At 39.8% G+C, this 24,125-nt stretch overlaps 1 long non-coding RNA gene across 1 annotated transcript; it reads left to right on the top strand.

Moving 5' to 3' along the window:
* Window positions 1-11,737: 11,737 nt before the first annotated feature.
* On the top strand, window positions 11,738-23,639 carry LOC119051911 (uncharacterized). The gene is made up of 3 exons (XR_008391139.1): window positions 11,738-11,823; window positions 22,022-22,125; window positions 22,985-23,639. It is a non-coding gene; the product is annotated as an uncharacterized LOC119051911 (long non-coding RNA).
* The last annotated feature ends 486 nt before the right edge of the window (window positions 23,640-24,125 follow it).

Below are 24,125 nucleotides of genomic sequence, written 5' to 3'. Positions count from 1 at the left end.
CTACACCACTTCTCTCACCTCTGTTTTTCCCTTCTCTCCCTTTCTTTCCCTTCATGCTTTCTGTATGTTTTCCCCATGTGATGCCTCTAATACTATACTTGCTCCAGTACTATTATTAGGGAAAAAATCATAATCACACCGTATTAGTTTCCTATGGCTTCTATAGCCAGTTACAGCAAGTGTGGTGGCTGTAAACAACATACACTTTCCCGTATTTCGCCGTGTATACTGCACAACCATGGTTTTATGCATATTGTACATGGGATCATTATACCCATGGTATGTAATCATTACACTTGTGTATAATGTGCATATTTCTTTTTCTCTCAAAAATTTGGGAAAAGAAGTGCGCATTATACAAAGCAAAATAGGGTGCCCTCCTACAGCCTTGGAGGCCGGAAGTCTGATACCAGTTTCCTGGGCTGAAATTGAGGGTCTTGATTTCACAGCTGTGCTCCCTAGGAAATCTGCTTCCATGCTTTTTCCCCTGGGCTTAGGGCTGCATTCCTTACGTTCTTTGATTCAAGGGCCTCTCCTCAAATCCAGCAGTGTGGGATCTTCAAATCTCTCTCTGCTGAGATTATGACATTGTCTTCTCACTTCTGTGTCAACTCCCCCTTGGCTTCTCTTTTGGGACAATTCGGATCACATTTGGGCCTCACCACACAACACAAATTGATATCCCATGAGATCTGCAAAGTTTCTTTGCCCTGTAAGGTAACATTACATACAGGTTGCAGGGATTATGATTTTGTTATCTTTTGGAACTGTTATTCCATCAACCACAGTTTACTAGCTATGTCTTTGGCAATCTAATTAGTACATTTCTTACCTAATGGTGTCACTGTGAGTATTTAATGAGAAAATGCTTTCAAAGTGAGTAGCAGAAAGCCTGGCAAAAAGCAAGTCCTCTTTAAGTTAAAGTAATTTAAGTATTAATAAATACCGTTCCTACTCTTAAGTACAACTGTCTTGAAGATCACCCAGTTCCTCATTTCCTATTCACCTTTATGCTACTTTGATCTAGCTTCTGTCCTCACTACTCTACTAAAGCATTTATTTCAAGATCACCATCTATTCCTGCTGATAAGATTCAAAGACGAATCCTTGGGCTTCATTTAAGCAACATTTAATACAATTGACCACTCACTTTACCTAAAAATATTCTCTTTACTTGGCTTCTGCCACATCATATTTTCTGTTTTTGTTCTTATCTTACCAGATATTACTCCTTTTTCTTTTCCCATCTTCGCCTTCTTGAATCCAGCACCAGATGTTCGTGTCCCTCCGAATTCTGTCATGGGTGTTCTGCATCTCTCTTTTCACTGAGGTGCGGAGTGGCAAGGCATGCTTGATGAGCTTAAGGGAGGTAGTGGGCTGGGGCACAGCGAGGGCATGGGAGGGGCGTGGGATACAGCTGGGTGGTGGGCCCGGTCAGATTTTACAGTGATCAGAAGACCTGTCTGATAAGGATTTTGACTTTAATCCTAATGGGTTGTCCCGGGAGGTTTTGAAGTTGGTTATGTTGGGTTAGTGTTAAGAGTGAATGCCTGAGTTCTTCCCTTCCTATCAGATCTACAACTGACGACCTTCACGTTCCTGAAACCTGCTGAACCATGGAGCCAGCACACTACCTGATAGTTCTGGGCTTGGATAAAGAAGCAGGAGAGAGATGCCAACTGTGACTGGAGTGACAGAGGTTCAGTCCTATTTCCTACATTTAGTAAAGATACCTGAGTTTTCTATGTGTTGGAAAAACACAGCTACTTGTGGCTAAAACCTAGGAAGTGTTGCAGGTATGCTTCTGAGTAAGGAATCTTCAGGTGTGGCTGATACTGAGGTGGGAAGGATTAGACTTGGCTTTAGCCTGGGCTCCCAGTCAAGGGACCATGTGGGGAGGACCTAAGTGCCCTCCTAAGACCCTGCAGAGAGCCAGGCCTCCATAGCTCTTTCAAAGGTGGAATTGTCAAGCAGTCAGTGTCCTGCAGGAAAAGAGCAACAACTCTTTGCTCTTCTAAAAGAATGGTGAACTTGCCACCAGGCGCTGTTGTCAGCTGAGTGGTCAGATGTCTCCCTGCCTCCTCTCACTACCACGGAAGCCTAGAGGTCGGGTGCTGTCTCCGATGACCGCGCCCTTTCCTTCCCACCCCCAACACTTCCGGCCAGCAGTGCGTCCTACTTTTGTGGAACAGGAAGAAATGTGAGTAACAAATGAGATAATCTCAATCAAAACTGAAGAAAGGTTGTAAGGCTGAGCTGAGAGATCTTTAAGAAGTTTGTACTTAGGTGAAATGGTTGTTGAGAGAGGACATTTGATAGGTATTATTTGGGAAAAATATAAAATCATACCAGATTTACACTTCAGTGACACCTAAAATCGAGTAAAGATATATTATTTAATTTTATTATTTTGATATGCATTATGAAGCTGTGAGTTAAATGTTACTATGCTGATACTGCAGATGATAAGATGAGGTTTCATGAGGTCAAGTGAGTGGCTGAAGGGAAGAGAGCCAGGGTGATGCAGATGAGAGATTGGAACCCTCACCTCCCTGACTTTTAGTCTGTGCCCATTTCTGACCACTGCACTGCCCCGTATAACCATACTTTCTAAGCGGTGTCACAGCAGTGGTCAATTTAAATAGAGTTAAAAATAAATAACTTTTCCCGATACTGCAATGTCACATGAATCAAACCACCTAAGGGTGCAAATTGTAGAATGACACAAATAATTGACTAACTCTGGCAGAAGAACAGTTCCAACTTTGAAATTAGATTCTGCTAAGACTAAAGACAGAACTATTATATGGGAGTTCCTCACTTGTTCTCTGTCAGATAATCCTGGATGATTTTAACCATACTACATGATTATTTATTTTTGTATTGTTTATCACACACACATAGTGCCTCTCCCTCACCCTCTCCACAACACAAGGCCCCAGTCCTCCCCTCCTTGCCTTTAGAATATCAACTCAATTCACTTTCTTTTCTGATATTTTACCAACAACCTAGAAACCAGCGCTTGGCATACAATAGGCCTTCCATAAATTTTTTTCGATGAATGAATGAATCAGAAAGTGGTTTTTAGGCTACCACATAAATTCTACATTAAAGAATTTGAGGTAAAGAAGGAGGGGGAAAATAGAATGTTACAGATGAAATGTCTGTGTCCCCCTAAATTCCTGTGTTGAACTCCATCTCCTTTTCATTTGGTGGTATCAGGAGGCGGAGTCTTTGGGAGATAATTAGGGTTAGATGAGGTCATGAGGGTAGACCCTCATGAATGGGACTAGTGCCCTTATAGAAGCTATGAGAGCCCCTGCTTTCTTTCTCTATTTCACTGAATAAGGATATAATGAGGAGTCAGCCGTCTGCAGTCTAGGAAAGGTTCTCACTAGAATTTGGTCATACTGGCAAATCTGCATCTTGGACTTCTGGTCTCTAGAACTGAGACAAATAAGCGTCTGTTGTTTGTAACCTTTCTATGGTGGTTTATTATAGCAATCAGAACAGGCCAAGATGGAGGAGGAGAACAAATAAGTTTAGGTCTCATCTGGTTATTCCAGAGTCAATAGACCAGGTCACATAAGCAGGCCATTGCAGGCAAAGGAGCTGGCCTTTGTGACAGCTTTAGTGATTTCCCTAAAATTCTGGAATGTGAGAGTCACCATAAAACCCAGTACCTCAAAATCCTTTTCCAAATGGCCTGACCAGGTGCTGACCTGCTTCCCACCTGAGCTAAAATTTCAAAGACTTTTGTCACTTATTTGTGTAGGTGGCATCCTAGCTGGTGTCAAAGTGAGATTTGGACTGATGAATATAGATGAGAAATTGGTGAGCTTTCCAGAAGTTCCTTTCCAGGGGGACTGAGAGTCTTCTCTGGGAGAACATTTATTCTGAAGGGAATTTGACTTTGATCTAGTAATAAAGATTTCCTGTTTGAGTGCAGGAGCATATGGTCTTTTTTTAAACCTTCTTTTCAACCTTGTGTTATAGGTCTCTAATTTTAATTTTATAAGTAGCAAAAACAGGTACAAAGATCGGTCGTTTTGGTTCACACTGTGTGGCCAAACTGCTGCTCCTGCCCTGATTCTAAAATAGGCACACACCACCCAGGGTTACGGGTCACTATTCAGAGAGGTTTTCTTTAATTACAGCACTTAGAGAAGGAATGTTTGTAGATTTATAAGTAAAAAACTTATAAAGTCATACAGAAAAGCAAGAATTTTTTCTCCAGCCCTGGTGGGTGTGGCTCAGTGGGTTGAGCACTAGCCTGTGAACCAAAAGGTCACTGATTCAGTTCCCAGCTGAGGAACATGCCTGGGTTGTGGGCTGGGTCCCCAGCTGGGGGCGTGCAAGAGGCAACTGATATGTTTGGCTCACACAGTGATGTTTCTCTCACTCTCTTTCTCCCTTCCTTTCCCTCTGTCTAAAAATACATAAACAAAATCTTTTTAAAAAGCATTTTCCCTCCAAATGTCTAATCCTCTGGATTAGAAACTATGCCAATGTGTTACATGTAATTTATAATGAAAAAAATGATAAATTCTAATTAATGTTTAAGTATAATAATGATACTCAATTTGCATATTTAGATTTTCCTCAAAGCTGTTGAATGAATACTATCAGACTTTGCCTTTCTGTTTATGCTTGTGACTGGGAAGTAAAGAAGGGACTGAGGCTTAAAGGGACTGAGAAATTCTTCCCATGGTTTCTTGTGTCCACTCATAGAAGGTAAGGTCTTTTTTTTTCCTGAAATACAAAGATAAGAAAAAATGTATCTGATTTGAAATCAGAATCAATCTGCTGCCCCACTTTCCTGTTTTTTATATTTGTCTCTTAGCATAAGTCTTATTATTTTTTTTAAATGAAATTGTCTCCTTTTTTTTAAATTTTTTTTTACAGAGGGGAGGAGGAGGAGGGGGAGTTGGCAAGTCTTATTAAACACAAGTCTTTGAGTCCTGTGGTGGATGTGGATATGTTTAACAAAAAGGTTTGAAGAATACGAAGTGAGAAATTATAGGACTCAAGTCAGTGTAGGATACTGGAATCCAAGCAGCCCTACTTTGAGATCCTTTCAAAAAGGATCCAACCCTATTAATACAACCAGGAGTAGTCCTTGAATAAACTCAACAGCAGTGTAGAGTCATTCATGAGGCGACGTGAAACACCTCGCAGAAACTCCCAAGAGATTGTGGAGGCAACTGAAGGACAAAGACCAATGAGATTTTTACTGTTTTTAGTGCAACTTTCCAAGTAAGTTTACTTAGATGTTTCAAGAAATAGCTACTTTTCAAGACTCAACATCTAAGTACTGCCTAAAGGCAAAACACATCACTGTAATAGTTTCCAGATAAACTCAGTCACCTTCATGCTTTCTTATCATTTTAGATACACACTGAGTTAATTCCCATGTCTCCTCCTTCCCTGCTTTCTCCTCAAAGTGGTGTCAGTGTTCTGGTACCAGAGGAAGGCATTGGGCCCAAGCTGTCCTTTCTGTCACATGGGCATCCACAAACTGGGATGTCGGCCATCCTGTCTGGACTTTGGCCTTTGACAGTCGATCCCTGCTGCCATCATCAGAGGTGTTGGTGTTACTGTCTGGTGGCTGGCTGCAAAGCTCTCTGCTGCAGGGGTTTCCCTTGTCACAACCATAAGATGCTTCAAGGTCCCCCCTTCCAGCTGTTCTGTAACATTCCAGGGTCCAAGGTTGCTGGGTTTCTCTCCCCTGCTGTTCCTGGTGGACGGCCTTTCTTCTGGCTGTCTCAATTTCTCTGCTGCAGCACCAACGTTCTGTTGCTGCTATACCAGGGAGCACTGCATGGTGCTGGGAATTCTAGACCTTAGTTTCTCTTCAGAGCCACTGCCTAGGGAGAGAATATGTTTCCTATTCTCCCAGATTCCCAAATAGTTCTGAGGGTCCTCTTATTATCACCCACTCTGGGGATAGTCAAATTATATATTGATTACACAAAGGTGGAGACTCAAGACCAAGTAGGTATAACACACTTAAAATTGAACCCCTGATTTCAACTGTTTGTCTTCCAATCTTTCCCATTGCAGAAAGTGGCACCCCATCTATCATGGGATATATCTTAAAATCCCGCCTTTCATTCATTCTCTGCGTTCACTCCAATGCCAAATCTTGTATGCTCAGCTTCTGAAATACCCCCTGAATATGCATTCCCAGGGTGACCATGTAAACATCACTTCTAGGTGTTTCTATTACAATAGCTTTCTTCTTCATCTTGCCATATTTGCTTTTGTTCCTCCAATCCATTTTCCACAAAGCAAACAGTTGGAAAAAAAAAAAACAGACCATGTCTTCCTACAGCTTAAAACAAACAGAACAGAAACAGACTAATAGATACAGAGGGCATTTTGACAGTTGCTGAATAGGAGGAAATTTGTATAAAAAAGGTGAAGGAATTAAGAAATACAAATTGGCAGTTATAAATAGTCACGAGATAATAAATTACAGCATAGGGAATATAGTCAGTAATATCCTAATAACTATGTATGGTGTCAGATGAGTACTAAATTTTTGGGGGTGGTCATTTAGTAAGTTATATAATGTCTAATCACTGGGTTATACACCTAGTATGTCAACTATAATTTAAAAATAAAAATTATTTAAAAAACCCTTGTAATGGCTTTCCATTGCACTTTTGACAAAAAGAAAACTCTACATTGACTGTAATATTTCACACATTCTGATTTACTCTTTTCTAATCACATTTCATTGTCTCCTCATCTTCCTCGCTCTAGTCACACGACCGTCCTTTAAGTTCTTAGCAATGGGGAGCGTTTACCTGCCTCAGGGCCTTTGCCCAGGCTCTTCCTCCTTTTCTGTAACGCTCCACACGGTGCTGTCCAAAGTGTGGCTGACTCCTTCTTGTCCCTCAGGTCTGGGCCAAATATTATGCTCTTTACTATTATTTTTACTATTACTTCTAACCACACCTTGTTTCTTTTTCTTAGAACACTTTCACAACGTGATAATATACTGGATCACCTGTTCATTGTCTATCACTCCAACTTAACTTCAGCTCCTGAGAAAAACTGCTGTATCTCTTTTACTTATTGATGTACTTACTCCCTAGCTCCTCTCACATTATAATGCTGAGACAATTAAAATAAATGTCTGTTGAATGAATGAAAACTTGAAAAGTAACAGGAACTGTACGAGGGGAGAAGCCCCAAACAGAATTACCTTCTGGAGGGCGGGCCCCCTGTAGTAGAGGCTTTTCCCTGCCAGGTGCGTGTTCTAGGAACCCATCTGTGTCAGTGTACAAGCTGGCACTGTTGTGAAAGCCTGTGTTTGGCTTCAGTCAATTTTTCTGAAGACCCTTTGACCACATTTACCCATTTCATGAAGGTGATTTGCCGGAGCACCTGCCCACACTGTGCTGAGTGTTCAGTGGTTTTTGACCAAAACAGCAGGACCCCCACGTTCTACCATTCCTCAAATGACTTGTTTTTTGTTTGTTTCTCTAGATGATAAAAGTCCTCAAAGGGAAACGTTTTGCTGATATGGAAGAGGTGAAAAAAAAAAGCAAAAACACTCAAAAGCATAAAAATCAACAAGTTCAAAAACTGTTTTGAGCAGTGGAAAAAGTGTCTCGATAGGTGTTTTGCATCAAATGGAGAGGACTCTGAAGGTGACTGAAGTTGAAACATGTATGAATAAGAATAACTTTTTATAAATAAAGTCCATTTTTGGGTCCTCCCTCATATAATATCATTGTTAGAGAGGATGGTGGGGCCAGACTTTCCTGAGTTCAGATCCCTTCCTGGGTGTATAATACGGGGCATGAAAAATGAACTTTCATCCCACCTTCCAAGCTCTCCTAGCTGGTCTGATAATCAAAGGAGCAGAGGCAGATAAACAGGAGAAAAGTTCAAAGTTTACTAAACTCATGTACACTCAGGGGTTACTACGAATGTGACCTGAAACACATGGGGCAGTCGAGGCTCCTATGGCCTGCTGGGCAAAGAAGAAGCAGGGCAGGAAAGCAGGCAATTCATAGGTAAGAGAAAGAGCGAGTGCGGTAGGCAAGTTCTTGCTGGGCCGTCCAGAAGCAGTGGGACACGGAGGGAGCCAGGCTTTGCAGGACTTTCCTCCTGTCCCAGCACCTATGTGCTAATTCACATGTGCTCAGGTGAACATGCTAAGATGATTATAATAAGATTCACATTCTGCAGTGGGTTTTTCTATCTGAGTTCCTTTAGGCCAGAGGGGAGGGTTAAAGATTCTTTGGTGAGTCTTTTGTTTCTTAATAACCCATTAAAATCAATGTCCCAAAAGGCACATTTTGTGGTGGCAAAACTTTGGTCTCCCTCCGAGTCTTGGCCAGGTCCTTGCTGTTTCTGTGCTCAGTCAGGTTCTTCATCTGTAAAGTGAGGGTCTTAATAGTATCAACCTTATAGGGCTGTTTTCTGAAAGAAACACTGAAAATGGATTAATATCTGGACAAGCGCCTGGTGCACAGCACACACTGCGTGTTTCCCGTTGCGAGAGGGGAGGTGATAGGCGCAGACCTGTGTCCATGTGGACCCAGAGGAGGGCTGCGGCATGGCAGCTGCGGACTCGGGGCTGTGCCCTGGGCAGGGAGGGACGGGGACAGTAGCTGCACCAGAGAGAGAGAGACTAGAAAAGGGGGCAGTCACCTTATACCTGAAAGACAGACTCCAGGAAGGGTGTTTGTTACCAAATGGAGAAAGACATTGCAGCTCTTGCCTGATTGGCGTTTGGTTTGCCTGTGGCTGTCTGTCATCGGCAGGGACCAAACTGCTCCTGATTTTGCCAGGGGTTCACGAAACTGATGTTTCAGAATTTGTTTTTCTCCTTGGAAAAAAAAAACAAAACTTGATTAACAGGCATAAGAGAGGAGAAATGTGCATGCCGGCAGACCTGTGGTTTGCCAATTATTTGTAATTCTCATAGTACTGTCTGCTACCCAAATAGCTCATCCTGACAGGGGCTGTGTTCATCCTTGTACATTCAGTTTTAATTTACACGAAAAGAATGTTATTCCTGCTCCATTTCTTCCAACTCTCTTCTCCTCCACCACCCCGTTCCTTCTTCCTTATCACTTCAAAGTGACCCCTTCCGGCAGTGTCGTCTTTTGCTGTCGTGTGCTGCACCTTCAAACATCTAATGCATTATTTTCATTTCAAGTTTCTGTCCTCTGTGGCTGCCCTCTTAGCTATGGAACTAAACTAAACAAAATAATACCCTGACTCTATAATAGAGACTATTTCATTTTTGTTAATAATCATGTTGGCCTATGTCTCTTTATTTTGGAAACTTTTATTTTGAATTTAATTTAGAAATGCAGGGAGCACTGCGAATTCGTGAATGAGCCCTTCCTCCCCCCACTCGCCTCTGGCCTCTCCTTCCCCTCCTCTCTCTCCTCCCCTCTTCATGCCTTGGCAATACATCTAGAACATGAAATCTACAAAACAAAACAAACCCAAACATCATGGCCACTGGTTTGCATATTTTCCATACCTTGGGGGTACTAATGGATGTACCGTTTTGTTAGCTAAAAATGTGTGTTGTGGCACCAGACCCTGTGCTGGGGGGTACCTTTTCCATAAGACCATTTCCCTTCCTTGAAATGCATTTATGATGCACAGACCCTCGTTTTCTTTTTCAGCCTAACAGTGTGCGCATACAAGCTATCACTTTTAGAGCCTGAATATTGTCCTGGATGAATCATAAACTCTCTCTCATTTAGTAATTTTTTATGCTTTTATGTGCTTGCACTGGAGCTGCCCATTTTATCATAATTTATTACCTTTGTGATGTTTCTGCTCTGGCTCATGGGAACACCCAGTGCTGTGAGTTCTTCTTTCTGGTAAATGCAGCTCAGCTTCACCTGCCATTTCACTCCTCACCGGAGGGCACCCCATCCCTGATGTCACACGGTGACAGTTCTTACTGAGAGACTTTGCTTTCACTGACTCATTTTTGCCCCTGAGAGATGACGGCTACTATTCTTTTAAATTATTGCATCCATTTTAGGAAGGGAACTAATTATTCTTTACTTAACAAGGACTACCCTGTGACTGATATAGTTGGATTCATGTAAAAATGTGTAAGTGGTAGTGAGGAGATCATTCTCTCCAACAAAATATAATTTCAAAAGTAACTTAAGTGGGACATAAAGAAGTGCTAATGAATATGGTTGCTTTTATAGCTAATGCAGACTTCTTATTTTTACCAATGATATTCCTGAGTGTCTTATACTTAACGGGTTCTCAGGAAATGTTTCTTGATATTAACAGCTTTCCAGTCCTGACTTTTGCGATGGCTCTTGAAAGTTAGAAGCACGTGATTACATAGATCGGGATCTCATGTTTCCTAAGGGTAGTATCATGGCCAGTGGCCTGGGTAACTGTGTGTCCATGTGTCCGCTGTGGCCCCCAAAGCCGCAGTTCCATCAGTGTTCCTCGCCCTACTGCGGAAGGATCCATTGATGTGCCCCAGCTTACCCTCCTCCGTCCAGTTACAAAACTTTGCTTCTTTCTCTCAGGGCACATGCTTTGCTGCACTGTAGGATGTTTTGTGATAATTATAAATTTACTTCTAAATTATCTGCATTGCTGATTTCACTTGAGATCAGAATTGTGCACTTTGTGCTACCCATTCCAACGTGAACACTTGGAAGACAATTTTTTCATGTTAGTGACGTTGGTGAGCCTCATCACTGCTACAAGACGCAATCGCAGCAAAGCAATAATACCCTCAAAGTTTGATCAGAAAAGAGGACTGTAGATGCCATACTCTACAAACCTGGTACGGTAGTGGCACAATTACTGCCTCCACTGAGTCACTGTTTCCTTCATTCAAAGTCTTCAAGCACGCATTTATTAAGTGCTTATTTTCAATTGGTGCTTCTTCTTGGGGACTTTGTACTTTCATATCTGCCTTTTTAAAAAGACCTTTTATTTTACAATTTAAGCAGGATTTTGTTGGGTTTGGGCCACCTTGTTTATGTGGTGAACCTTTATAGTCAGAGTGGATTTAAGTGGTTGCTAAGACAACTGGGTTAAGATGCTGGTGGGGCGTCAGTAGGGGTCTGTCTGCCACAGCCTGGGAAGTTTGCTGCAGTGTGTCTTTTGGGCCTTTCAGTTGGTTAGTGCTTCACTGAATGCTGATATCAGGCTTTATAGTTCCTAGAGGCATGCAACGTCTGGACTGGGTGCTCTGTTTACCCACAGCTTCACTGACCTGAGGTGTCTGTCTGCTTCACTCCCAGCCCCTCTGTTGTATGATTCTGAGAACAGATCTTTTAAATCACTGTCAGTTGAACAGTAATCTCTAAAGAACAAATCTTTAAAATGACTGTCAGAAACTTCTGAAACCTGAAGCAGGTTCCTAAGTTTGTTTTCTGTAGGCAAAATACCCTTTCAGAATAATATGCATTGCCTACAAAATATATCATAACTGAATGTAAAGTAAGTTCCAGTATCAGAGTTTTTAGCACATACTGAAGCTTTCAGATGACTCATATGGTATATTTGGTTGATGCTTAGAGAGTAGCCCGTGCTAATCTTCAGGGCTGTATGGGACTGGGGCCAACATGCAGTACTTCAATTCATGAGTAATGAGGGAAATAATTAATCAAAAAACTGTTGTTTCTGGGAAAAGATACTTCTAATGCATTTAAACAGTCTGCCAATTCTTCAATGCTCTCTCCTCAGTCTTCTCTTGCAGAAAATGTCGAGTCACCCAGTGTCAGCTCTGCTTCTCTCTGCCCTGCCTGAACCCAGTGCTTTCTTCATTTGTTTGAGAGGGAAACATGTGGCGTGTGTGTGAGTACCAAGTGAGAAGCTAAATCTAGCTGTGACCTAGTAGGAACTATCTGGTCCACAGTCCCACACTTCCGATGGCAGCAGAGCCCCCAGTTCACCAGAATGCAAATTCCAGTGAGCTTTATGCCAGAGCTGTGCGTCTTAAAATTTAATGTGTGTGTGAATCACCTGGGGACCTTATAAAATGCAGATTCTAAATTAGTATGCCTGGGACAGAGACTAAGATTCTGCATTGCTACAAGTGTAGCACTTGAACCAAGCCAAGAGGAGCAGAACACTTAAACAATTAGGTTCTAAATGTTATGAATTCTAAACAAATTGATAGTCTTAGATTTCCACGCAGAGGAATTGAACTCAAAGAGAAGGCTTTACCATTGACATTCTCATGCTTAGTGGATCCACTTTAAATTCTCAACCCAGAATTCTGAGAGCACTAAAGTCTTCATTCTGAAGACTACTGAACTTGCACAGGGTCTGAAATTATTTTGTATTTTCTAAAGTCCTCTAGAACTGTTACACAGAGACAGCTTGGATGGATGGAGAGAGCAGATTATCTGGATTCAGAAGAACTGAATTTCAGCTTAGCTTTACCTCTACTTGGTTCCATGAGCTTGAAAAAGTCATATATCATTTTTTGATTCTTCCTTGTGTACAAATTGGCAACAATAGCAAAATACAACTTTATTGGTTTACTTTGATATCAAATATGAAAATATATATGTATAAGTGGTTAGGTGCTATGCAGATATTAGTCGATGGGTTTGCAACCCAGCAGTGATGATTTACACTCACATCTAAACACTCGTGTTTGCCTAAGACCCTTATATTTTTTGTTTATTAGCAACAAACATTCTTACCAAGAACACAGGTATTTCACTGTTTCCCCTGGGCATCATTTGTATGCAGTCATTGATTATCATTCCATAGTAAAACCAAAACAACAACATTATTTTTTCTTTTTATTTATTTTTATCCTCATGCAAGGACATATTGATTGATTTTCAGAATGAGGGGAAGGGAGGGAGAGAGAGAAATAGGGAGAGAAACATCGATGCAAAAGAGAAACATTGATCGATTGCCTCTCGTACGTGCCCCAACTGGGGACCGAACATGCAACCTAGGCATGTGCCCTGACTGTGAATCAATCCAGTGACCTTTCAGTTTCCTACGGGACAATGTTCTAAACAGCCAACCCCACCCCGGCCAGGGCATTATTTTTTCCCCTCAAACAATGGTATTTCCATTTTCAATCCAACGTTTCAGGGGAGGGGAAGTGATAGGATTTTGCTTGGGGGAACTGATTAGTTTTGTGTGGCACCTGCGGATGGTGTTCTGCATTACCCACAGCTGCCAAGAGTTGCTAAGTCAACACAGAGATGCACAGGAACAAGCCACCATCACCATCTGGGGGTGAAGTTGGCCTGCAGGCAGCTTTCATTTTAATTGATTTCTTGATGAGCATAAACTTTATTAAATTCATTTTTAGACAAAATGCCTGATGGCATCTGCCAGTGATAACTGACAGGAAAGATATTAAAAATTTAGTGAACACTTCAGTATTCTTTATCAGCAGAGATTTATTGAATACCCCTGGATGAGAATAATAAGGTTTGCATTTATAACTTACAAGTCATTTTCATGAATTCTATTTATGACCCACACTTTTCATTGAGTCTATTTCATTTTTCTGATATAAAACCCCATCTTTGTCGGGCTTTGATTCATCACTATTGATGTTACAGACCCAAGCACATTTCCGTTTCTGGGAGACATAACATATCTTTGAGGAAGGCAGCCAGGAAGAAGGGAGGAAGGGAAGAAGGAAAGGAGGAAGGGCAGGAGGGGAATGCTAAACAAACAAGTGTTTTATTTTAGTTTTCCAGAAAAACCACTCTAAGTTAATGCCCAAGAGGAGGAAAATTTTGAACAAGTAAATGTGAGACTGTCAGGCTTTTAGAAATTGATATCCCTCATTTAATTTGTCAAAATGCCCATCTCTACAGGGACTAAAAAGCTCAATAGCTTGCTTTGGCATTGTTTGATTTGATTAGTTTGATTTAGTTTGATTTGAGCCCACTTTCTGCTTTTTTTCTCTAAACTGGCTCTGATTTTTTTCCAACTTAGCCATTTTTTTCATGCTTATTGTTTCTTTTATAATTAGAATACTCTGCAGATTTATCATTAAAGATTAAGTTATGCTAAGCATTAAGGTCTTTCTTTTAAAACAATGCTTTGAACAAGGTAGATGACACTTTCCATGGACATCTTACTTTCTGGGTCTCCCTGCTGCTGAGCAGGTCCCATCTGGAGCTATCAGACTCATCATCTGGCCTCTTGGGCTTGTTGGTTGAATAGGTAGGTGGTGGCGGCTGGGAGAAGCTTCAGTTGCTGCAGGCTGCTTCTGCAGTGCTTGCTCGGGCTCAGCCCCCTCTGGTGACTGCCTTCTTGAAAGACTACTTCAAAATAAGTAGAGCAAGGCCAGTAAGGATTTCTAAAGTTTCTGAACTAAGAGATATTTGGATAAAAAGTAACTTGATTTTTTCAGTTTCAAGGATGAACGTGACATATTGTACATGATCTGACTGGTAAATATGCACCTAAGTATGTGGAAATTAGAAAGAATAATGACACAAAACACTCTACTGTTAATTGGTTAATAGACAAAACTTTTCTAAATGCTTGATGCTTGTGTTCACCCATTTTAATATATGTTTAATTATACCCAAAGCCTTGCCAAGTAAAGTCCCACAGGAATTGCTTTAATGAATACCTAAGTATCTCTTCTATTGAGCCTATTAATTGCTTATATGCAAATGGTTTTTAAGTACTTGAATAGTTTGACTTAAGAAGGATAAACATCTCTGTAATCTTATATATGATATTCATTTGCTTAGCAAACCCTTTATGATGGATTATATAAAAGCAAACTTTATAATCAACTGAATACAAATCATACTGAGTTTGAAAAACAAATTAATGAGGTTTTATGGTCTAAAGTTCCAGACCTCTCTACCACCTGATTCAACAGGAACTACAATATACCATAAGTTGGTGTAAATGACTCATCGTTTTACATTAACATTTCATTACATAAACTTTATTTTTCTCTGCCACCTTTTAAATGAATCCTTAGATAATTTTGAAGAACAGAAGTGCATTAGTATTCTGAAATTAGACATCAGGCAGCTCCATTTACATATATGAGTGGTAGCTCCTTCTTTCTCTTGGCATTTACGTTAGTGAGTCTTATAGCACCTTTGTTGTCCAAAGCATCCCTGATGACATTTCTCTACAATCTCAGATATCACCAACCTTTTTTGGGTGTTAAATTTTAAGCATCAAAAAGTAGAATCATAAATCTGAGAGATGACAGGACCTTTAAGATTAGCTTATAGAAATCACTGTTTGATGCACAAATCATGGTTTCCAGGAAATCTTCTGTTTGTGAAGTTCTCCTAGTGTGATAGAATTTTTCTATATGTGGAGCCAGACACATGCACCTTAATGTATTAAAATGACACACCTGTACATTCATAACAATCACATGATAACATAATTGATTGTGGAAGCCAAGTAAATATATCATTAATTAATTTGAACACATGCACCTGGGTCCTTATGCTTGAGAAGTAGGACTTTGATTCTGATCATAGGATTAGCAGTTGGTGCAAGAAAAAGAGGGAAAGGGGTCCTTTCAGAATCCATCTTGCATTTTTCTTCAAGGACCTGTCTAAAACTCTCCTAATCAGGTTTCTGACTTCTCTTGGTTCGTGTCCACAGGTATGTAAACTTCAGGATGCTAGATTTGAGAAAATTTTCCTATGGCTATATTTGCCAGGGTTTATCTTTATTCCAGAAAAGTTTAGCTTATGTTTCCTAAAGTATGTTCTGCATAATACTAGTTAAACAAAAACATTTATAAGTAGGACTTATAATCTATTATCAAGTAAATTAATGGAATTCTGGGTACATTTATTCATTCACTATGTGGTGGGACCAATGCAAGATGCTGCAGATATGAGGATGGGCAATGTGGACAAGATAGCTGCCTCAGGTTGCTTGTGGTCTAGTAAGGAGAATGGACATTAGTTGCTGCGGTTTTAATGTTTGTGCCCCCAAATTCATATGCTGAAATCCTAATGCCCTGTGTGATAGAATTAGAAAGTGAGGCCTTTAGGAGGTGACTGGGTAATGAGGCAGAGCCTTTATAACTATGGTTAACATTCTCATAAGAGAGACCCCACAGAGATTCCTAGCCCCTTCCACCATCTGAGGCCACAAGGAGAAATTGCTGGCTATGTACGGGGAAGAGGGTTCTCATCCAACCATGCTTGTGCCTTGATCTTGGACTTCCTGCTTTCAGCACTGTGAGAAATAAATTTTTATCGTTTATAAGCCACTGAGTCTATTTTGTTATAGCTGCCTGAGTGGACTAAGACAATAATCAACTAATTACACAAATATATAATACCTGAGATAACTTTAGTGAAGAAAATGTATAGGACATTATGGTACAGCTTCCTTGAAAGTCATATACAATTTTGTAGTATTTGGGGGCTAGAGGAGGGCTCCCAGGAGCAGAGGGAAGTCAGCCATGCTGGAATAGAGCAGCCTGTACGAAAGACGTGGAATAAACAAAAACATGACTGTTGAGGAATTTAAAGAAGGTTATTGTAGAGGAAGCACACACAGAATTGCTGGTGAGGTAAGCCAGAATGTGCAAAGCATCAGTGATTTTTAAGCCACTTTTGAGAGAGAGTGGCAAAATCAGCTTTCCATTTATAAAGTAACACTTGGGTTACAATATGGAGATTAGAGTAGAAGAGGTAGGACAGACTGAATTGTAACCCCACCCAAATTTGTGTGTTGAAGCCCTAACCTCTAATGAGACTGTATGGGGAGGAAGAGCCTACAAGGAGGTGACAAATGTTAGGTGGAATGATGAGGGAGGGGCCCTCATCTGATAGGACTGGCGTCTTTCTGAGAAGAGAAAGGGGCACCAGAACCCTCTCTTTCTCTCAGCTGTGCAGAGAAGAACAAAGTGAGAAGGTGGCCATTTGCAAACCAGGAAGACAGGTCTCATTAGAAACCAAACTTGCCAGCACCTTGAACATAGACCTCTGTCCTCCAGACCACAATGCCACCCAGTCTATAGTACTTTGTGAAGGCTACCTAAACAGACTAATGCAGATGGCAAGAATGGATGTGGAAGTATAGGCAGGGGGACACAGCAGTTGAGATTAGAGAGAATATAGTATGTGCTGTAACATACTATAACAGGAATGGCAGAAATCGAGAAGTGTGCACAGGTGAGAGGCTTTTTGTGTGTATAGTAAACAGGATTTGATGTAAGATGAGAGAAAGAGAGGAGTCAAGTTTTCTGACTTGCTTCACTCGATGAGTAACTTACTTTAGAAGTCATCCAAAGATCAGATTTGGGTCTGGAACCCATAAGTGCAGTTTTGGATACATGAAAGCTTAGGTGCCTTTGGGTATGTTGAAAAGGTGGATGGGAGTGGAGCTTAGAGAGAAATTAAACAAGGCTCAGCAGATTCTGTTGCTGCGTGACTCCTCAGAACTCTTACTGTGTTTCAATGTGTAGGCAGGTGATTTGTGGCTCTCAAAGACAGGGTGGTAGTTTCTTGTACCTTTCCAACCCAGACCTCTTTTCTAAATGGAGAAAATCCTAATGACTAGTATTCTGTAGAATGTACTTGGTAAGTGCTGGTCTATTAGCACATTTTTAATCATTCTCCTTTCCTGCTGCTCGATATCAGTAGCTTTTGATTTTGTTTAACAAAACATAGTTTGGATGTGTGATGCATAGTGTACTTGCAAGTTGTGGGAATGAGATGGAGAAGGATTGAAGACAAAAAGTTTGCTGTTTCCCTGGGCTCCTCAGTGAGCATTGCCAGTGGCCTGTAGAGTGGTTAGCAGGTGCTGAGCTGAGTGTCCCATGTGGATCTGGAACACCATCTACCTTCCAGGCCACTGCTGGATACTATACTCAGATGGGGTGATTAGTGCCACTGCTGGCCTGGAGTCTCTGCTACCAGACATAAGCTGCAGACAGTCTCAAGGTTAACCACTCCCGAGATTGACTCTCATCCTTAAAAGCTAAAAAATATCTCCCTTGGGTTGGTCTGTACCAAAATATCCTAGTTATTTACTACCTGGAAGCTCAAGTCAATTGATTATTAGGGGCTTAGAATTTAGGCAAACACAATTACATAAATTATAATGACTTCTTCTGTGTTTTGGCCATTTATAATATTATATTATATGCAGCTTTCCATTCAACATGTATTCCAGAAATTTATTCATCTAAATACATGTAAATCTATCTGTTTTTAAACTAGTGTATGATATTCTACAGTATGAATATATCAAAATATATTTAGCCATTTAACTATATTCAGCTAGATTTTAAAAAAACTCAATACGTATAATGTAGTATTAGTAGGAGATCCAGGAAGGGGAAGATCAGGTACAAGAATTGAATGATTTTGTCTGCTCTTTGCCCCAGATATTTATAGACCACAAGAAAAGTTTAATTTCTTTATATTCATTACCTTCTCTTCATATTTATTATGAGAAATAACTGACCAGCTAAACAAATTTCTAGTAAAGTCCTTTTTGCCAGATTTATTTCTAATGTTAAATCCTTCATGGCACTTTTCTTGTTATTCCAAAAAAACTTTCACCTTTTTAATGCTTCTTCTCCACTTCAATTACATCTCTTGGCATTTGTATTCCAGTTATTTGCTATAATTCATTAAAGCACACACATCCTTTGTGCCCCCAGATTGGCTTGCTCATAGGGACTTTACAGATGTTTTTCATTTGAATTTTTAATTAAACTAGATTACTTACTCAGTTCTGATATTTGGTGACCAACATGTTTTTGAGCTTCATTTGTACCATTATTATCCTTTGGAGGGATATATTTTTTTAATGAGGTTAATGATTAATTTAAGTGAGGTTAATACTAATTTAAACACATCCAGAAGTATGAGGCCTGTCTAGAAGATATCCATAGTGCATGTGCTATGAAAAATAGAGGCATTTATTGAGGAAGATACAAGATACAAGAAACATTGTACATAGGACAATGACACCTCAGTCCCCTTCAAAGTAGGCACCTTGGGACCTCACATAGTTCTCCTAATCACCATCAGCTGCCCTGTTGTATTTTCCTTACTCTCACTGACAGTCTGAAAAATTTTCTCTTTCAAAAGTGGTTTTAGTTTTGGGAAAAGCCAGAAGTTGCAAGGGATCCCATGTGGGCTGTTGAGGGCTGAGTCACCTGAGTGATTTGATGCTTTGCCAAAGAAGCTCTGTATGGGCCATGATGCATGAGCACACACAATGTCATGATGAAGCTGCCAATCACTCGTTGCCCATAGCTGTGGTCTTCTGAATCATCCAAATAGTTTCCATGGAGGAATGTTCAAGCTTAATGCAAAATTTGATGCAGATTTGTTGCTCTACTTGCTCAGTCATTTTTTAAAAAATTTAAAGTATATGTTATTGATTATACTATTACAGCATTCCCAATTTTTCCCCTTTATCCCCCTCTACCCTGAACCACCAACCCTACCACATCCCCCTTAGTTCATGTCCATGGGTTGTACATAAATGTTCTTTGAGTTGTCTGTTTCCTGTACCATTTCCGACCCCTCCCCATGTATTTGATGCCTACCAATTATGCTTCCTCTTCCCTGTACCTTTCCCCCCATTCCTCCCCTTCCCCTCCCCACTGAAAAGCCTGCATATATCCATTCCTTTGATTCTGTTCCCGTTCTAGTTGTTTGCTTAGTTTTTGTTTTCATTCTTTAATTTTTTTAGGTTCATTTGTTGATAGTTGTGAGTTGTTTTCATTTTACCATTCATATTTTTTATCTTCCTTTTCTTAGATAAGTCCTATTAATGTTTCATATAATCCTCAGTGATGATGATCTCCTTTAATTTGACCTTATCTGGAAAGAACTTTTTCTGCCCTTCCATTCAAATGATAGCTTTGCTGGGTAGAGTAATCTTGAATGTAGGTCCTTGCCTCTCATGACTTCAAATACTTCTTTCCAGCCCCTTCTTGCTTGCAAGGTTTCTTTTGAGAAATCAGCTGACAGTCTTATGGGAATTCCTTTGTAGGAAACTGTCTCTTTTGCCCTTGCATCTTTTAGAATTCTTTCTTTGTCTTTAATCTTGGGTAACTTAATGATGATGTGCCTTGGTGTGTTCCTCTTTGGGTCCAACTTTTTTGGAACTCTCTGGGCTTCCTGGACCTCCTGGAAGTCTATCTCCTTTGCCAGATTGGGGAAGTTTTCCTTCATTATTTGTTGAAATCAGTTTTCAATTTCTTGCTGTTGTTCTTCTCCTTCTGGCACCCCTATAATTCAGATATTGGAACATTTCAAGTTGTCCCAGAGGTTTTATTTTTTTGGATTCTTGTTTCTACCTTTTCTTCTGGATGGATGTTTATTTTTTCCTTTTGTTCCAAATCATTGCTTTGAGTCCTGGTTTCCTTCCTGTCACTGTTGGTTCCCTGAATATTTTGTTTTATCTTACTTTGGGTACTCCTCTTTCATTTTCTTCATTTTTTGACCCAGCTCAATCAGATCTGCAAGCATTTTGATAACCAGGGATTTAAATTCTCCATCAGAGAGGTTGGGTATCTCATCATTGCTTAGTTCTCTTTCTGAGGCTTTGCTCTGTTCTTTCATTTGGGCCGTATTTTTTTTGTCTTGGTGCACTGTTAAGTTGTAAGGGGGCGGGGCCTTAGGTATTTACTCAAGTGGGGGAAATCTCCTTGCTGTGCTGCCTGTGTGGGAGGGGCCAGAGAGGAAACAATGCAGCTGGCCTGCTCATCTCTAGCGCACTTTTCAACCAGCTCTCCTGTGAGACTGGGAGTTTCTCCTGTCACGGCAACTGCCATAGTCCCCAGTCAGTTCTGAGTCTCAGTTTTACCTTAAGTCAGCCCCATCCTCACAGCCTGCTGCCTTGCAGCGGCCAGCCCCACCATCATGATCCACAGCCTCACTGGTTTCTCTCTGTCCACCCCCTTACCAGTCTGGTTGTTCTATTTCTTTTATTCTGTCGTTGTCAGTTCCATGCAGTTTGACTTTCTGGCATTTCTGGTTATTTACTGATTTTAGATTGGTTGTTATCCTCCTTATGGTTGTGTGAGGAAGTGAAGGATTTCTACCTATGCCTCCATCTTGGCCGGAACTCCTTGCTCAGTCACTTTGGATGTGATGGACCACACAGTGCACATGCTCATTCAACAATGCCTACCACTCCCCACTGAGGAACACGGTGAAGCAGTCATCATGCACATTCTAGTTCACTCTCTTTGGCTGCCAGATTACATCTATGTCAGGCAAAACATTTGCATTCTATTAACAATGGCTGGACATTTTTTGGACAGACCTTGTAGATTTATTTGTTGTCTGTGCTTCCTAATGTCCTTTCCACCTTATTCTGCTATTGTTTATATTAAGTACATCAGTAGAATAGTTTAATAGCTGAAGATCTTGAACTCAATTTACCAAGTTTTGCAAAGGAGAAAAATTACATGAGCTGTAGTTTTTATTATGAAATATTTATAGAAATGAGGTTCAACCTGTGTTACAATAAAATGTTAATAAGACTTTCAATACAACAATTAAAACATATGTTTTGTTAGGATAACTGAATCAAGTCCATTAATCTTCAATTTAGCAAAAAACAATTGTTTGGGTAATTTGAGTGTAACATTGTTAGGTAGATATTTGCTTTTTTCTGGGAAAACTTTTTATTGCTATGAAGTTCCCACAGGATCATCCTGTGGCAAAAATAAAGCAATTGGAGGCATATTTATATGTGCTCATTCCTTTCCACCATAGTATGTTTAAAAGTAATTTAAATCATCTTGATTTTGTAGGGCTCAAACCTACTATCTAAGTTTCTTTGTTCAAGTGAAGATGGTAATGAAGGAGTAGCAACATTGCTTAGAGTTGAGAAATTCCTAGATGGAGATATAAGTGGAAGTCAAAGTTTCTGCCAAGAATTAAGATCTGGGGGATCTCTCTTCCATTTTTTTCATACTCATGAATTTACTGATTCTAAGCAGCTGTGGGGAATCTCGATCTCCTGTCACTTTAAATGGCAAGTCTACCGTCAGCCGAGTGCACTGACCTATGAACTCTGCCTCCATCAGCTTCACTGTTGGCATCCTGAGAATGACCATCCTGGGTGGGAATGCTGCTGATCTGCTCGTTCTGAAATGTCAGAGATATTGATTGCAGCTCTTGCATTTTAAGAGTAAGTTCCTCGGCAGGACATCTGGGCTATTGCTGGTCTGTTTATAGTGAGAAGGGAAATGAACTATGTTGGGTGTGCATTTTTAACTTTTTAAGGCAGAATTCTGGAATCAGCAGCCAGTTCGTTGGAGATGCTAATGTGTTAGCCTCAGATTATACAATAAGGACTGATAAAACAGTGGTTGCTAGGATTTGGGGTATAATCCTCCAGAAGGAAGCCAAGTTAGTGAGTGTTATGTTGAAGCCAGAGGAAAAAGGAGAAAGCTGCAGCTTATACAGAATAGTCCAGAGGTTAAAAGAAACCAAGTGCTTCTGAGTTTTAATCTAACATGTTCTAAGCTTCTTCAGTTCAGTCTCCCTTTGTTATTACATTTTTTAAAAAATTATAAGCAAATGCATGTAGGTAGCATCTTACCACTCTTTGGCATAAAAATGCTGATATTGAATTCTGGGTGTTTGGTCACACTCTGTGTATTCTTGACTATTGCTCTTGCTGCTGATCGTAACAACTGTTCAGGTAATTGCAGTTGTCTTTATATGATTCCTGGTATGATTTAAAAATTATTATGTGAATGTAATTCTGGAGAGAACCGTCCTTACAGTTTTATTTTTGATTTTCAATGCACAGTTACACAAATCTAGAACCTCATAACTATCAGATAATGCTAATGAATTGCAGCTTGGAGAGGAAATTTAGCCTTTTAGATGGACTAAAAGAATATACAGAAGTTTTCATTTGTGGGAAATGTGTCTGTTGAAGTATCTCTTTGGAAGGCTGCTGTTTTCGGAGAGAGAAAAAATTAATTTTTTGTTTCTCTCCGTGTAAGAATGACGTTAACATCCCTGTACTCTTTCCGCAGGCCTCTCTCATATGGAGACCCCATCTGTGCCACATGCCTGGGAGTGAGAAAGCAGTGTGGAAGACTTGCAGCTTTTTGCTGTCCTGGTGTTATGAACAAGTTTTCTGGTTTAAACTATAAGTTCAGAGAAAATAGAATTTTCTAGCCTGTGAATGTTGGACATTCTGTCAGTATCCATTGAAGAAGATTGTGAATTGCTTCTGTTGGGATGACTGGCATTAAGTTCTTAGTACTGCTGACAGCCTGCAATTCTTTTTACTGACTTTTGAACAAATTTATGGACATTATTATACACTAACTTTCATGTTAATGCAATAACAAACTAAATAATTGAATATAAATTTTCAAGTAGAATCTCGTACTTAAAAGTTAAATCTCAGAAAGTTCTATATTTATAGTTATTCAATGTTCATTTGATTGTAGCAGAGTGTTGTACTTGAATTCATTTTGAAACAAGTTTTTAAATATGAGGTGACTTCCTAGATTTTCGCATACTTGAACTGGATTGTGCTAATATTGTGTTATTAATGGCCCTCTGGATAAATTGCATGTGGCTTATGCTTTTACTCTCTGACTAGTGTATTTTGAATTATATTATCATCTGTGCTTTACCAGATTATTTTTATGCTTTGGCTAATTGTATTCCTACATAGTGCAAAGTTGTTTGCATTCTAATAAAATTAACCTGATTTATCATATTTTAATAAGCAAGTATCTCAAATGTAATAAATTAAACATTTATTACAATGTTTAATGCTGAATTCCACATTTTGATTAAAGGCTATTTAGTCTACTAAAATAAAGTTTGTTTTAAATTCCAATTAACCTTTTGCTTTCTTGGTGCTATTTAAATGCATAGTATTATTGCACCTTGATAATAGAGTTCAATTTTAACCTTTAATTTTCATTGAAAACAACTATATTTATTAAGCTAGTTTGAGGTTTCCAACTTCAGCTATACCTGTTGAGATGACTAATCAGTGTAAAATAAAATAAATGGCTCCATTCATAAAATTCTTTTTTATAGGAACTTAGGAATCTGTATTGTTTTTACTGAGTTTATTGGGGTGACATTGGTTAATAAGATTATGTAGGTTTCAGGCATAAAATCTATGGTACCTGATCTGTATATTGCATAGTG

The sequence above is a fragment of the Artibeus jamaicensis genome, unplaced genomic scaffold (assembly GCF_021234435.1).
Source record: "Artibeus jamaicensis isolate MK-2021 breed Jamaican fruit bat unplaced genomic scaffold, CSHL_Jam_final contig_3126, whole genome shotgun sequence".
Taxonomy (NCBI): domain Eukaryota; kingdom Metazoa; phylum Chordata; class Mammalia; order Chiroptera; family Phyllostomidae; genus Artibeus; species Artibeus jamaicensis.
Note: the sequence above shows the minus strand (reverse complement) of the source record. Positions and strands in the feature narration are given on the sequence as shown.